Raw genomic sequence first — 14217 nt, 5'->3', positions numbered from 1 at the left:
TCACGTGCAGTGCAAGAGAGCGCTGCTTCTTTCTGCCAAGCGAGTAGCTGTTCTACTCGAGCAGCACCTTCCTCAAAATGAGGGGCAGGTTTCTCAATGTGAGTAGGAGCAACCTGCCATAACCACCCGCATTGAGAAATCTCTCCAGGAGGTGGTATAGCATACGATTTTCCTCGCTCCCACTCGCCAACTTAACTTTGCCGAGCGGCACAAAAGGAAAACTTAGCTCTGTGCATCTACGCTGAGTTTTTGGGAAGTCTGCGCTCTACCCAGAGTGGGGAAAACTCCGCATACTCCGTGAGCGGGGGCGGAATTTGACACCCAGGCCTAATTGTAACCTAATGCTCACTCAAAAACACTTCTCGTAAACAGCTGAAGTTAGAGCTTCTACAGCAGCTTACAAAAAAACTTTGCAGGTGAGGAATTCAGTCCGTAGGGAGGAGACCTGGGACACATTACCAGCATCAAGTGCCTCAAAGGATAATGGTTGTTTTTTTAAGGTGACTAATTCCCCTTTCTTTGGTAATAATGCATTGCCCACTTTTGAGGTATCAGATTAGGACATTAACTGGGTAGTTCATTTTAGTAAAGTATATCTCGATCACATGATTGAGCTTGTTGATAAACCATGTTGCAACCCAGCATCCAAACCCCTACTTAGTTTATCTTACACAAAGTTACTGATGCTATTAAAACCACTCTCTAAAGGAAGGACCCAGATCAATATGGGATGCCCATGGATTTACATAAAAGCAATCTAGATCTCTGGGCTCTGATTATTACTAATGTTCTAATTCCCACCACAAGTTCTAACCTTCCACTATTATGGTCTTAATCTAGCATTGTGTCAATTTTTAAGAAGGGTAACTAAGTTTTTTCTTTTTATTTTTTTTGAAAACTTTTTATTGATTTTCGAGATTTCACAGTACAAAGACATTATAGTATACATTTGTAGCAGCCTTATTCTGTACATATCACACCCTACTTCGTGTGTGGTAGAATTCCATCGCTGTATAGTTACATTCTTCAGTATCCTAGGATAAGTGTTACAAGGCCTGCCGGGGTATCCGCCCCCGCTATAAATAATGTCTATGCAGTATTTAGTACTTGAAACTTTCCCCAACTCCCCCCCTCCCGTTCCACCCCCCCTCACTTGTGTACGTCTGTGCCATGTGCTTTTTACCTTTCAATGGTGTACTCAGCCCAATTTACGTGTCTAGTTTATACAACACATTTACTCCTGTGCTAACAATGCAAGACCCTCGTCGTCCTTCTCTGTGGGCCTTGATGCATTCTATGTTCTATGTAGGGTCTCAGGCGTCGCCTACAGATTTTAAGAAGGGTAACTAAGTTGACCTGAGATGCGTGGCCTGACGGCATGGCCAGATAGTCGCATCTCTGCGGAGCTCCTGCCCCGTATGAAAAACTCCTACAGTAATCCTGGCGAAATTACTATAATTCCCGATGAAGTTGATATCGGTGCCCCCCCTGCCCCGAGGGTCCCTGATTGGGGGTGAGGAGGCAGTCCACAGTTGGGGAAATCGCCTCTAAAATCCTGGAGAAGCACCAGCTTACCTGATTGTAAGATGGCGGCGCCGGCCCGTGTCGGGGGATCGAGGACCTCTCCGTAAGCCATCTCTCACAGGCTCTGGGGTGAAGACCCGCGTCGGGGTCCCGGACGGAACCACGATCCTCGCCGCAGTGAGTGGGGGCCTGTTGGTGGTGAACCCGGAGGCGGGTGATGGTGGCGGATTCCCGGGCCCCTTGAAGTCTTGAGACCCGGACGGGCACGCGAGCCCGGTGCTGAAGGTACGCAGAAACTGGCCCACCCGATTTCCTGCAGAGCCCCACTTTGGCAGCTCCAAGCGGCGTTGAGTGTCGGGCGCCGGGAGTGAGCGGATTCGCCCCCCAGGCCTCGGCAGGTCTGGCTGCGCGGCGGGGCCTACGGTGCAGCCCCCGGTGACGGAGGAAAAATAACGCGAGAAGGAGGAGGCGGGGCCTCGCGGGCCGGCGGGGACATCTACGAGAGGCCGCGGCTCTGCGGCCTGCCTGGTGGTTGGCCTGGAGACCGCGTAGGAACTGCCTGGGGGCCCGGCTGTGAGCCTTGGATGTCTGGGGGCTGCGTCTTGAGCCCGTCTGTGGGGGTCACGTGCCCAGTGAACGACTTGCCCCCCGGAAGCTGGCATTACTGAACAGTGAGGCCTGAGATAGGCCCAGATAGAAGAAAAAAGGCGAGGCGAGGCCTACCTCCACCCCAGCGGGGGAATTGGAAGCCAGATTTGACGACGTCGTGGGGGCTGAGCAGTGGTGTACAGTGCCGCAGGCCGGGGGTTGTACCCCAGGAGGTGAGGTGAGGGGTCCCCCCTCGAGTGACGTGTACGGGGTTCGGACCCGGGGTACCCCACTAGACCAGCCCGCTGTGGCTGGGGAACAGAAGTGGAAGGCCTGGTAACAGCTCCGAGCGGCGGACGGGTAGCCTGCTTGGCGTGGACGACACTGAATCCCTAGGGGGAGGTGGATTGTTGTAGGGAAAACCCTTCTCGGGTTCGTTTAGACGGAGGGGCCACTGCGTCATCCCTTGCGACAGGCTCGCGGACGATGGGGAAGGACCGTCCCCTGAGAGGCGCCCAGACGAATAAAATTGTGCAATACACGGTCCCGGGGCCGACAACGACGGATCGCCTTCGTGCGGAAATGGAGCAAAGGGCCCATCAAGATTCGGCTGCTCGAGATAAAGAAGATATATTAGCAGCGATTCGAGACTCCAGGGTGGCATTGGAAACAAAAATGGATGGAATGGCCATTGACATTAATCACCTACGCCTGGATCTCAGGAAGGTGGCAGACAGGGTCACCACTACGGAGGGAGACCTGAGTACTCTGCAGTCAGAGGTTAGACAGCTGCGGGAGAGGGTCACGGCACTCCAGGATCATACGGCCCGACTAGAGGACAGGGCAGAAGATGCTGAAGGACGCTCTCGGCGGAACAATCTCCGCTTTATGGGATTTCCTGAAAAGGCGGAGGGGCCGGCAGCTGACCTCTTTTTGGAAGACTGGATTGGCAGAGCGTTCCCCCAGCTGAGGCTCTCCAAGATGTTTGCGGTGGAAAGGGCACATAGATCGTTGGGGCCACCACCAAAACCGGGCTCCCCGTCAAGAGCCTTGATTGCCCGGCTGTTCAACTTTAGGGATCGGGACATGATTTTGCAGCATATTCGTGCCAAAGGCCCACCTCGGTTTGAAGGTACATTTACCCCGACTATACTAAAAAAGTGCAAGACCTGCGGAAAGACTTCCTGAGTGTCAAAAGACGGATGCGAAGCCATAATATTAAATATAGCCTGATGTTCCCCGCTAGGCTCCGGGTGCAGTACGCAGACAAAGTCCACTTCTTAGGTACCCCGTCGGAGGCAGCAGATTGGATGGATTCGCTGGGACTGGCCGGCCCGGACCAAAACCAAAGATGGCAGGAGCAGAGACGCCGGAGTAATCGACAGAGGAACCAGCAACGTAGTGAAGAAGGACGACAGCGGCGAGACTGAGAGCGGGCGGACGAGGGACGTATCGTGGTGGGACCAGATGGCACGCTTCTTACGGAGAGAGTGGTGATCCCGATGCAGAACCAGTTCTCCCCACTCTGTCTGGTGCAGGAAACACAGTCGGATCTGGAGGGTGCCACCGGCCCGGATGTGGTAGGCTCTGGAAACAGGTGAGGGAGGATCCTGATGCTGTGATTGAGTGCTGGACCATCATAGACACTAGGAGTACCGGGTTGGCCCGCTGGGCGCTTGACTTTACTGTGAGACGCTGGTGCCCGGGCATTGTGCCCTCTGAACTTGAGGGAGGGAGGAGGGGGATTGATAATTGTTGGAGGAGGATAAACTATTTTGCCTACACGCTGGTTAGGTTTGCCGGCTGTGGAGTGCCGAGGCGGCCTGGCTAGACCTTGGTTGGGCAGGGCTGCACAGTGCCAGGCAGTCAGCTGATTCACAGAGTCAAAGGAGGGAGGGAGGTTTAAAAGGACATGGGTTATTCTGGGGGGAGGGTGGAGCTTTGGGGCGGGGTTCAGAGTCCTCAAACCAGGACTGGTTGTGAGAATGACGGGCTACTGCCTGTGGGTGGGGGGAGTTGGGGTTTTCAGTTGGGGGTTTGTTGGGGTTGCTGCCGGGTCTGGTCTATGTTGGCATACAGGGGATCGACGATTTACTCCTCAGGCGGGGGCGAGCTACGATACTAATGGGGTTCTACGCACCACAGGCGCGAGGGACTGAGATACCAACAACTGTTCATTCATGGCAGGGGATAAACAGAATTACAAACTGATTACTTGGAACGTTTGGGGCTCAATAACAGGGTGAAACGGATCCGGGTGGCATCATACCTAAGGCGATATGGGGTCAGTATAGCTCTACTCCAGGAAACCCACCTATGGGGAGACTGTCTTAAATTCGTCCAACGAAGATGGAGGGGTCAGTTTTTTGCTACATCCTACTCGGGGTTTGCCCGGGGAGTGCTAATATGGGTGGCACAGATTTCCGTTGCTCCATTAATGGGTTGGTTAAGGGTTTGGGTGCAGCACCCACCAACTCATTATACAAGATTGTCTGGCCCTTGACAAAGCCATGTGTATTCCTTGGCTACGATATATTAAATCTAAGATGGAGATTCTTGGCTGCTTAGAATTATTTGAGAGACCATGTGAGTTGTCTAAATTGGAAATAAAAGACTTAAAGTCTCAGTTCATGTGCAGGGCAAAGTTGCTGAGAGAAGGCGAGGAAGTGTGTAAACCGTCCGTTAGGAGATTTGTCATGTTAAGTATGGGCAATGAGATTCAGCCATACTTGACCTATATAAATAACCCTTTCCACTTGTTCTTATTGATTAGGTTTAAACATGAGATGTTACCTTGGCTCCTAGCACACCCGAAGGGCTTTTTTAAAGAGGGCACTTTGGGCCCCTGTCCCTGTGATAACGCCTCCGAACAAAATACGCTGCATATGATTTTTTACTGTAAATTTTACACTCTGTTACGTAAGAAATTTATTTGCCCCATTTTTAAGAACTGTCACTTTGACCAAGTAAGGCCCGCCTTGGTATTTCTGCAAATGCTGGGTTCTCCTTTTGTCTGTTTCGGAGTTGCCAGCTATCTTTTGGGGGCTATTAGAAGTAGAAATCGAATGTAGTTTAATATATTTTAGCTCTATTTTTCAGTATGTTTGACAGTCCGAGATCGGGCCTTTTTACCTTTTTCTCTTGAAACTATGAAATAGTTTTATAAATTTTGGCCTGCCTTACTTTTTAATGTCAACATTCGCCAATTATTTGTTCAAATATGTTTTTATGTATATTTGTGAACTGCGTATTGTTTGAAACTCCTTTGTTAATTATTTTCAAATGTAACTATTTGCAACTGAAATTTTGTGTATGCTTTGATGGTTTTAATTATTAACCGAATAAAGCTATTGTTGACTGACTGACGGGTGGCACCAGGAGTTCCCTTTTAGGCTCTGCATGTTAAACAGGATCCTGATGGGAGGTATGTAGTGGTGAAGGGGACCCTAGATGGGTGCAGTATCTGCCTGGTGAATGTTTATGCCCCGAATAGTGACGATGGTGGGTTTTTAAGCTGAGTACTGGGACTGTTGGATCTGGACCCTGACACAGAATTGGTGGTGGCAGGGGACTTTAATTGTGCCCTGGATGGGGAGCTCGAAAGATTCCCCCCAAAACTGGATGCCAGGCCTCGAGTCAGAGATGCAATGAACCAAATGCTTCTTAATTATGGCCTACTGAACGTGTGGCGCCACCATAACCCTAGTCGTAGAGTGTACTCGTGCCACACACCTGCTGCCAATACCTTTAGCAGATTGGACTACTTTTTCATTCAAAAGACGGCGATCTATCGGGTAACGGAGACGCAATACATAGCCCGCTATCTGTCGGATCATTCCCCGCTCCTGATTGCGTACTCGCTAGCCTGACCGAGATCTAGGGTACCATTATGGAGGCTCAATATTGAAGCTTTAGGCGACCCGATTTATAAAGACTCCATATCGACGGGGCTGACTGAGTATATGGAGCTCATCTGGGGCTCCGCTAGCACCAGGGCGACTGAATGGGATGCAATGAAAGTGGTGGTTCGGGGGATCTGTCGGTCCATGGAGGTAGGGGTCAAAAAAGTATTGGAGCGTGATCTGAGGCGGCAGGAGGAACGATTAGAGGCGTTGGAAAAGGAACTCCCCACGAATAGTAAGAGGTCGGCTTAAGGGGACGACGTGAGGCGGCGGATAGGGGACTTATGGGACTCGCTAGGCAAATATGCTAGAAATGCGAGTAGGAGTCGATGGTACACGGAAGGGGATAAGGCTGGACGGCTGCTGGAGCGCCTGATACGGGCGGAGACCCAGCCTCACCCGATCTTGGCACTAAAAAACGATATGGGACAGATGGTGTATGCCCAACATGAAATATATAACGTATTCGTGGCCCACTTACGTAAAATATACTCCGAGACACAGTCCCCCTCAGCCTTTGAGGCGGTGGAGGCCTATCTGGTTGAGGTGGAACTGCCCAGTGTAGACGCGAACAGCCAGGAAGTCCTGGGGGGCCCCTTTAGTGGGGAAGAACTACGGGCAGCTATCGCCCACCTAAAAACTGCAAAGTCCCCGGGAATGGACAGCATACCCGCCGAGCTCTATAAGGAGTTCGGCGGACTGCTGGTCCCCAAACTACTAGACATCACAGTGGAGGCCGAGAAACGTGGTACACTCCCAGACTCCCTGCGGGAAGCATTGATTGTGATGATCCCTAAACCTGGGAAGGACCCCCTCCTCCCCTGCTCCTATCGGCCCATCTCTATGTTGAATGTTGACCTTAAAATTATTAGTCAGGTGTTAGCGTCTCGGCTCCTCCCTTACCTTCGGCGGCTGGTCCATGATGACCAGTCCGGCTTTATACCGGTCAGAAATACATTGCGGAATATCCGCCGCCTGGCGCACATTATGCAATCTGTGGAAGGACGGGCCCAACAGAACACCTTGGTGTTCCTTGATATCGAACAGGCGTTCGATTCGATCAGGTGGGATTACCTCTGGCAGGTTCTGCTAAAAATGGGCTTGGGGGAGGGGTTTGTAAACTGAATTAAGTTACTATATGCTCGGCCGATGGCACGGGTCCGTACGGGTCGGTACGTGTCGGACGCATTTCCTATAGCACGGGGTACGTGGCAGGGTGCCCGCTTTCCCCATTGCTATTTGCCCTGGCACTGGAGCCCTTGGCGTGTCATCTGTGCAGGATACTTGTAGGACAAGGCGTGCGGGTGGGGAATTCGGAGCATGTGGTGTCACTGTACGCCGATGACGCGTTAATATACCTGAGTCGGCCGACCCAATCACTGCCGACATTGCTATCAGCATTGGCCTAATTTACTGAAGACTCCGGGCTCTACATTAATAGAACAAAGTCACAGCTTTACGCGATTGACACAGAGATCAATTGGGGGGAGGACCAACGACCGGTGCTGGAACTTCCATGGGCGGAGGACACGGTCCGATACCTAGGGATATGGGTCGATAGGTCCGAGACGGGGTTTTATCAGCGCAATATGGGGAGGATAATCCGTGGGTTGCAGGGTAGTATTACCTTTTGGAACTCTCTTAACCTCTCACTGATGGGTAAGATTGCACTCATAAAGATGGTAGTCCTGCCCGATGTCTCTATACCATGCAAGGCTCCTTTTTTTAAATTCCACACAGAGGCTTCCGGGAACTGATTCACTGTTGGTCCAATTATTATGGAATGGGAAGCGATGCAGGGTTGGTTTAGAAGTCCTGAAACGTAGTTGGGGCACAGGGGGTCTGGAGATCCCTGACTTGGAACTTTACTACTTTGCATCGCAATTGCAACATGCCATAGCCTGGTTGGACGCGGACCCCTCTTGGGAGAGGTCCCTGCTGGCGGGTACGTATGGGGACCGACAGCTCGGGGCATTGTTGTGGTAGGCCGGGGGGCCGGTGGCGCCCGGTCCGCCTCTGGTGCGGCTTGGGGCTGCAATTTGGAACCGAGTGGTTTGTAAAATCATTCAGGACAGACCTTTTGCCCCAGAGGCGGACCTATGGCAGCTGCCGCCCTTTGCACAGATTGACCAGGTGATGTCGACAGAGGCATGGCAGACGGGGGGCTGCCTGATGTTGTCAGACCTTTACCTGGACGGAAAATTTATCACTTATCAGGAGGCTGTGACTGCCTTTGAGTTGGGGGCAGGGCAGTTTCTGCAATATGCAAAAATAGCGGCAACGGCACGACAATTATGGCCTACGTTTCCGGAGTCCCCGAGGCACACCCGGACTCTGGTCACTATGATCGCCATGGCGGTGAGGGCGAAAATGTGTCTCTCACCTCTATAGGGCGTTACGGGACGATAAAAAGAACGGACCCCTAAAAATAGAAGAAAAATGGCAGCAGGTGTGTCCTCAGGATGTCACGACACAAGACTGGGAAAGGCTACATGAGAGTGTGCGGAAGGTGTCAGTGAGCAATCGTTTTCAGCAAATCCAGTACAACATAATACATATGACGCACCTCTCCCCTAGAAGGTTGCACGCCATTGATGGCTCCAGGGACCCCCATTGCCCCAGATGTCGCTATGATCCAGCAGATTTTGTGCATATGGTTTGGACGTGTCCATCAATCCAGACGTATTGGGGGGCGGTTCTTGGTGATCTGACCCGGATAACCGGATGGACTATTGCATTAGATCCCCGCACATGTCTCCTAGGCTTGATTCCGCGGGACCCGAAATGCAAGATAAGCAGACGGTTCCTGATCCTGGGGCTAGTTATTGCCAAGAGGCGCATAGCCATCCACTGGTTAACACAGCAGGGACCGCCATTGGCAAAGTGGAGGTCCGATTTACGAGAGTGGGCCCTAGCTGAGGATGGGCATATACGGAGTACCAGGAAGGATGCCAAACTGCCTGAGGTGCTACTGGCATGGGGAGCGATGATGCAGGAGATAGCGGGACAATATATATATATCTATGAAAAAAGGTATCAAGGAAAAAATACCTCAATCATTCATGAAGAGAGCACATTTAATTACCCCTTCAAGAGTATCAAATATTCATTTAGAATACATCTGGCATCGTTTTCAAAATATCACAAGAAAACAGGCGTTTGTACAATGAAAGATACAATAACATATATCACACAACATCAATTAAAGATATAACACACACCATCTACTACACATAACAATTAACCCAAATGCAAATTATTTTCATCAGTGTCCCCTTCTAAGTAACAGGCGGACCACTTGGAGGTAGTCAAACTAAAAGGGGGAAACACAAGCAAAGGGGGCAAAAATGACCCAATTTTTTTTTACAGGCGTCCCAACGACAGTCTGTGAATCACTGAAGCTCAGGTGACTCCTCCATCCAATGTCTGTCGACGTGACCACGTTTCAGCCAAAATTAGCTTAAGGCCTCTTCAGGACAGGGGTTGAATGACAACTATAACAATAAAGGGGGAGGGGGACAACATTAATCATATCCACAAGACCCCAAAACTAGGAATGGTGACCAGGCCGTGCACACAAATACAAGATCCTGCAAAGGACCCCTCCACAGTGAACCAAATACACCTTACATCCCATCAACCACAAGGTGACTCATTAAAGAAAAAAAGTGGCAAAGGGATGAACACGAACCAAACACAATGAGGTGACATAGAGTACCTAGTTGTCAGCAATACCTCCATCACCATAGTGCATATACTAACAAATAACTAAATGGTGGTAACAGCATCCAAAGTAGTTTATCAATGAACCACCGTTCTCATAAGCCTCATTTATGCCCCAAATAACATGACCGAAACTCAAAGCCTTATATCCCTTCAACTAAATCTTATCTTGATACACTTACATGTATCTTCTTTATTTCTAACTTGCGTGGCTGCTCAATCGATATAGAAAAACGTTCTGCCAACACAGGGGAGAAACAGAGCAACGAAATATCACGTAGGCTGCATAGATAGATAATAAAGGATAATTAATCTTCGCCTATGTCCCTTATGATGTTCAATCATCAAACATGTTCAAGATACGCACATACCTTTAAAACGCTGCACGCGCTTCTAATCTGGTCCTTCCCTTGAGATCCAACCACCGGTTCTCCACTCTGTTTCTAAGAACAATAGAGATATACTAACTTATAGGACCCGCAACTCTATTCCCATCTATCACGGCGTTACCAAGGTTATAAATCCACTTACTAGGTCAAAGTCGGGTCAGTCTCTACGCCGGAATCTTCACTACAACGCCAATCCAAACACGCAAATGGTGACGGAACAACAGGACGTTACGCGTCCTGCCCGGAAATAAGACTACCGCTCTGCACAGGTCCCTCCCTCTGCCTGCAGTAACATAGACAGAGGACTAGGGAATGGCCATAACGCTTCTCAGTATTAGTTAGTCTGACGTCCTCTGTCTATGTAAGTGGATTTATAACCTTGGTAACGCCGTGATAGATGGGAATAGAGTCGCGGGTCCTATAAGTTAGTATATCTCTATTGTTCTTAGAAACAGAGTGGAGAACCGGTGGTTGGATCTCAAGGGAAGGACCAGATTAGAAGCGCGTGCAGCGTTTTAAAGGTATGTGCGTATCTTGAACATGTTTGATGATTGAACATCATAAGGGACATAGGCGAAGATTAATTATCCTTTATTATCTATCTATGCAGCCTACGTGATATTTCGTTGCTCTGTTTCTCCCCTGTGTTGGCAGAACGTTTTTCTATATCGATTGAGCAGCCACGCAAGTTAGAAATAAAGAAGATACATGTAAGTGTATCAAGATAAGATTTAGTTGAAGGGATATAAGGCTTTGAGTTTCGGTCATGTTATTTGGGGCATAAATGAGGCTTATGAGGACGGTGGTTCATTGATAAACTACGTTGGATGCTGTTACCACCATTTAGTTATTTGTTAGTATATGCACTATGGTGATGGAGGTATTGCTGACAACTAGGTACTCTATGTCACCTCGTTGTGTTTGGTTCGTGTTCACCCCTTTGCCACTTTTTTTCTTTAATGAGTCACCTTGTGGTTGATGGGATGTAAGGTGTATTTGGTTCACTGTGGAGGGGTCCTTTGCAGGATCTTGTATTTGTGTGCACGGCCTGGTCACCATTCCTAGTTTTGGGGTCTTGTGGATATGATTAATGTTGTCCCCCTCCCCCTTTATTGTTATAGTTGTCATTCAACCCCTGTCCTGAAGAGGCCTTAAGCTAATTTTGGCTGAAACGTGGTCACGTCGACAGACATTGGATGGAGGAGTCACCTGAGCTTCAGTGATTCACAGACTGTCGTTGGGACGCCTGTAAAAAAATGCTGGGTCATTTTTGCCCCCTTTGCTTGTGTTTCCCCCTTTTAGTTTGACTACCTCCAAGTGGTCCGCCTGTTACTTAGAAGGGGACACTGATGAAAATAATTTGCATTTGGGTTAATTGTTATGTGTAGTAGATGGTGTGTGTTATATATTTAATTGATGTTGTGTGATATATGTTATTGTATCTTTCATTGTACAAACACCTGTTTTCTTGTGATATTTTGAAAACGATGCCAGATGTATTCTAAATGAATATTTGATACTCTTGAAGGGGTAATTAAATGTGCTCTCTTCATGAATGATTGATGTATTTTTTCCTTGATACCTTTTTTCATAGATATATATATTGTCCCTTATACCCAGGTATCATAGGGTGATTTGGGTATACCCCTGTTGTTTTTGACAAGGAGATAGCGGGACAGGCCTCCCAAGTCACTATATCCAGTGTAGCTGAGACGTCTTTCGGGGAGGGGGGACTCCAGGACAGGGGAGGGAGACAGAAGGCGGCCCCACATGAGTATATCGATGCATGGACCACGAGTTACGTTGACCCGGCAGAGGGGGTGGAGGGCATGATGAGGGGACGTTGGGTTGGGGGGAGGAGATGGGAGGTGGAAGGGGGAATTTTCTTCATTTGGAGTTGTTATTGCATATCTAATGAGACACCGGCAGAAAATGTTGAAGATTATGGACATTCCACGGCAATGAACTTGGACATTGTTGTTCTGGATTAGGCCACTGGTAACTCACAGTTATTTGTCTCAATGTTTATAATTTTTGTGCTTCTTTGCCGAATTTATCGATAGTGATCTGTTCTGATGTATATTAATGTCGGCGGAAGTTGTAATATTCAGAAAACCAATAAACTATGTTTACAAAAAAAAAAAAAAAAACAAGGTGACCTGAGATATAATTGACCAACTTCATTGCTTGACTCGATTCTGAAAGTAGCAAGTATATTTCTCATGGATTGATTAGTACTGTGGGCCATTGAGAACAACATCATTTCTGATATTCAATGAGGTTTTATATTGGGCTGGGAACACAAGAATAGTCTGTCAACCTGCATTTTAAACTAATAAATACACTGTTGTCAAACAAGGGTCTATTCGCCTGGCCTACGATAGAGAAAACATATTAAAGTGGTGGGTTATTATAAAGATGTTCATGGGATCAAGGGTGCCATTGTTAAGTATTTGAAAGCATTACAATATCACACAAAATGCTGACAGGACAATTGCTAAGGTCCAAACTTTCACATGCCTGGGTTTCCATTTTGATTGACCTAGGAAATTGTTTTATCTGTCATTTAACAGGCAACAGTTTACTAAATCCGTATAGTGCACTTTCTCATATGTTTTCCCAAGGATTGTGATTTGCATATCCAGCTCCTGTCCTGCCCTGTGATCATGTGTCTATTCAATTAACCTTCCTTACTCAAAAGGGATTTTTAATTCCATTTCTTAAATCAATTAATTTTATACAATAACGTTCTACTCTTATATTTTTTCAGATGAGATAACTTGCTCTTTTGATGGTTAGTTATCATAATGGTGCAGTCAAACAGAGAAATAGGTTGTAATTTTAATGTACTTTTATTGTCTGGAAAATGAACTGGTTGTTGAATTTGTTGGACTGAATTGTGTTGTATTTTTTAATATTATGGAATTGTATTGTTTTTACCTATTTGGTTTAATTAACTGAATAAAGATTGATTGATTGATTGATTGATTGATTGATTGATTGATTGATTGATTGATTGAGAAGAGTTGGCAAGTACATAAACGCCAGCCTTATGGCTAAACTGTAAGTATGCAACCCCTGAAGATCCTGTACTTATAAGGAAGTCCTGCACACTTTCATATGGCACAGTCAGACACCAAAATTGTGTGTGCATTCATTTACTACAAACTTTGGTTGTCATTTGTATGTGTGTTAACACCTGAGTAAAATATAGTTAAGGCATTTAACACATGCTGAGACTAGCAGTGCTACTCAGTGGCTTCTTTAGTAGTGATCTTAGGGGCACCACACATTGGGCCAAAGATGAAACTGGGGAGAACACCTGCAAAAGGTGATTGTAGAAAGTGCGTGCCCGCATGTGTGCATGCATATGAACATTTGTATGTATATACTATACATTATATATAAATATTACAGGTCATGTGATCAAGGCTGTGAAGCGGCCGAAACGCGTCATGGCGGACTAAAGTGGTGGCAATAAACTGAAATTTGCACTATCAATTGGGTCCACGCTCGTTTTTCCAGGAGGAGTGTTTGGAGCAGCAACGAGTTACCTCAAATATATATATATATATATATATATATATACATATATATATATACACACACACACATATATATCTATATATATATATATATATTATCTACTGGCGGTCGCCAGTAGATAGTTATAGTTACAACCTAGTTTCCATAGGAAATCTCAAAATTCTATTTTGAATAACTTTGGTGCCGGTTGACGAATCCTCGCGAAATTTTCAAAACTAATGGGGCGCTCCGTTCAGCTCCTACCCTGAAAGTCTCAGGGTGATTCGTCAAGCGGGGGCCGAGAAAAAAGGGGGGTCCCAAAACACGTTTTCCCCATGCATTTTTCCATAGGACCTTTAGACACAGCTACAGCCAGAACGGCTGAACAGAATTACTTGAAATTTGGCAAAGAGGTAGTCCTCAGGTCAGGCATGTGCCTTTTGCATGTATGGTGTAAATCCGTTCAGTAGTTCCTGAGAAAATCAAAAGTAAAATCATATACATATCTGGGAGGAGCCTAACCACACATCTCATTGTGAGATCTGATTGGCTGTCAGCACTTCATC

The sequence above is a fragment of the Triturus cristatus genome, chromosome 8 (genome assembly GCF_964204655.1).
Source record: "Triturus cristatus chromosome 8, aTriCri1.1, whole genome shotgun sequence".
Taxonomy (NCBI): domain Eukaryota; kingdom Metazoa; phylum Chordata; class Amphibia; order Caudata; family Salamandridae; genus Triturus; species Triturus cristatus.
This window is presented reverse-complemented; position numbering follows the sequence as displayed.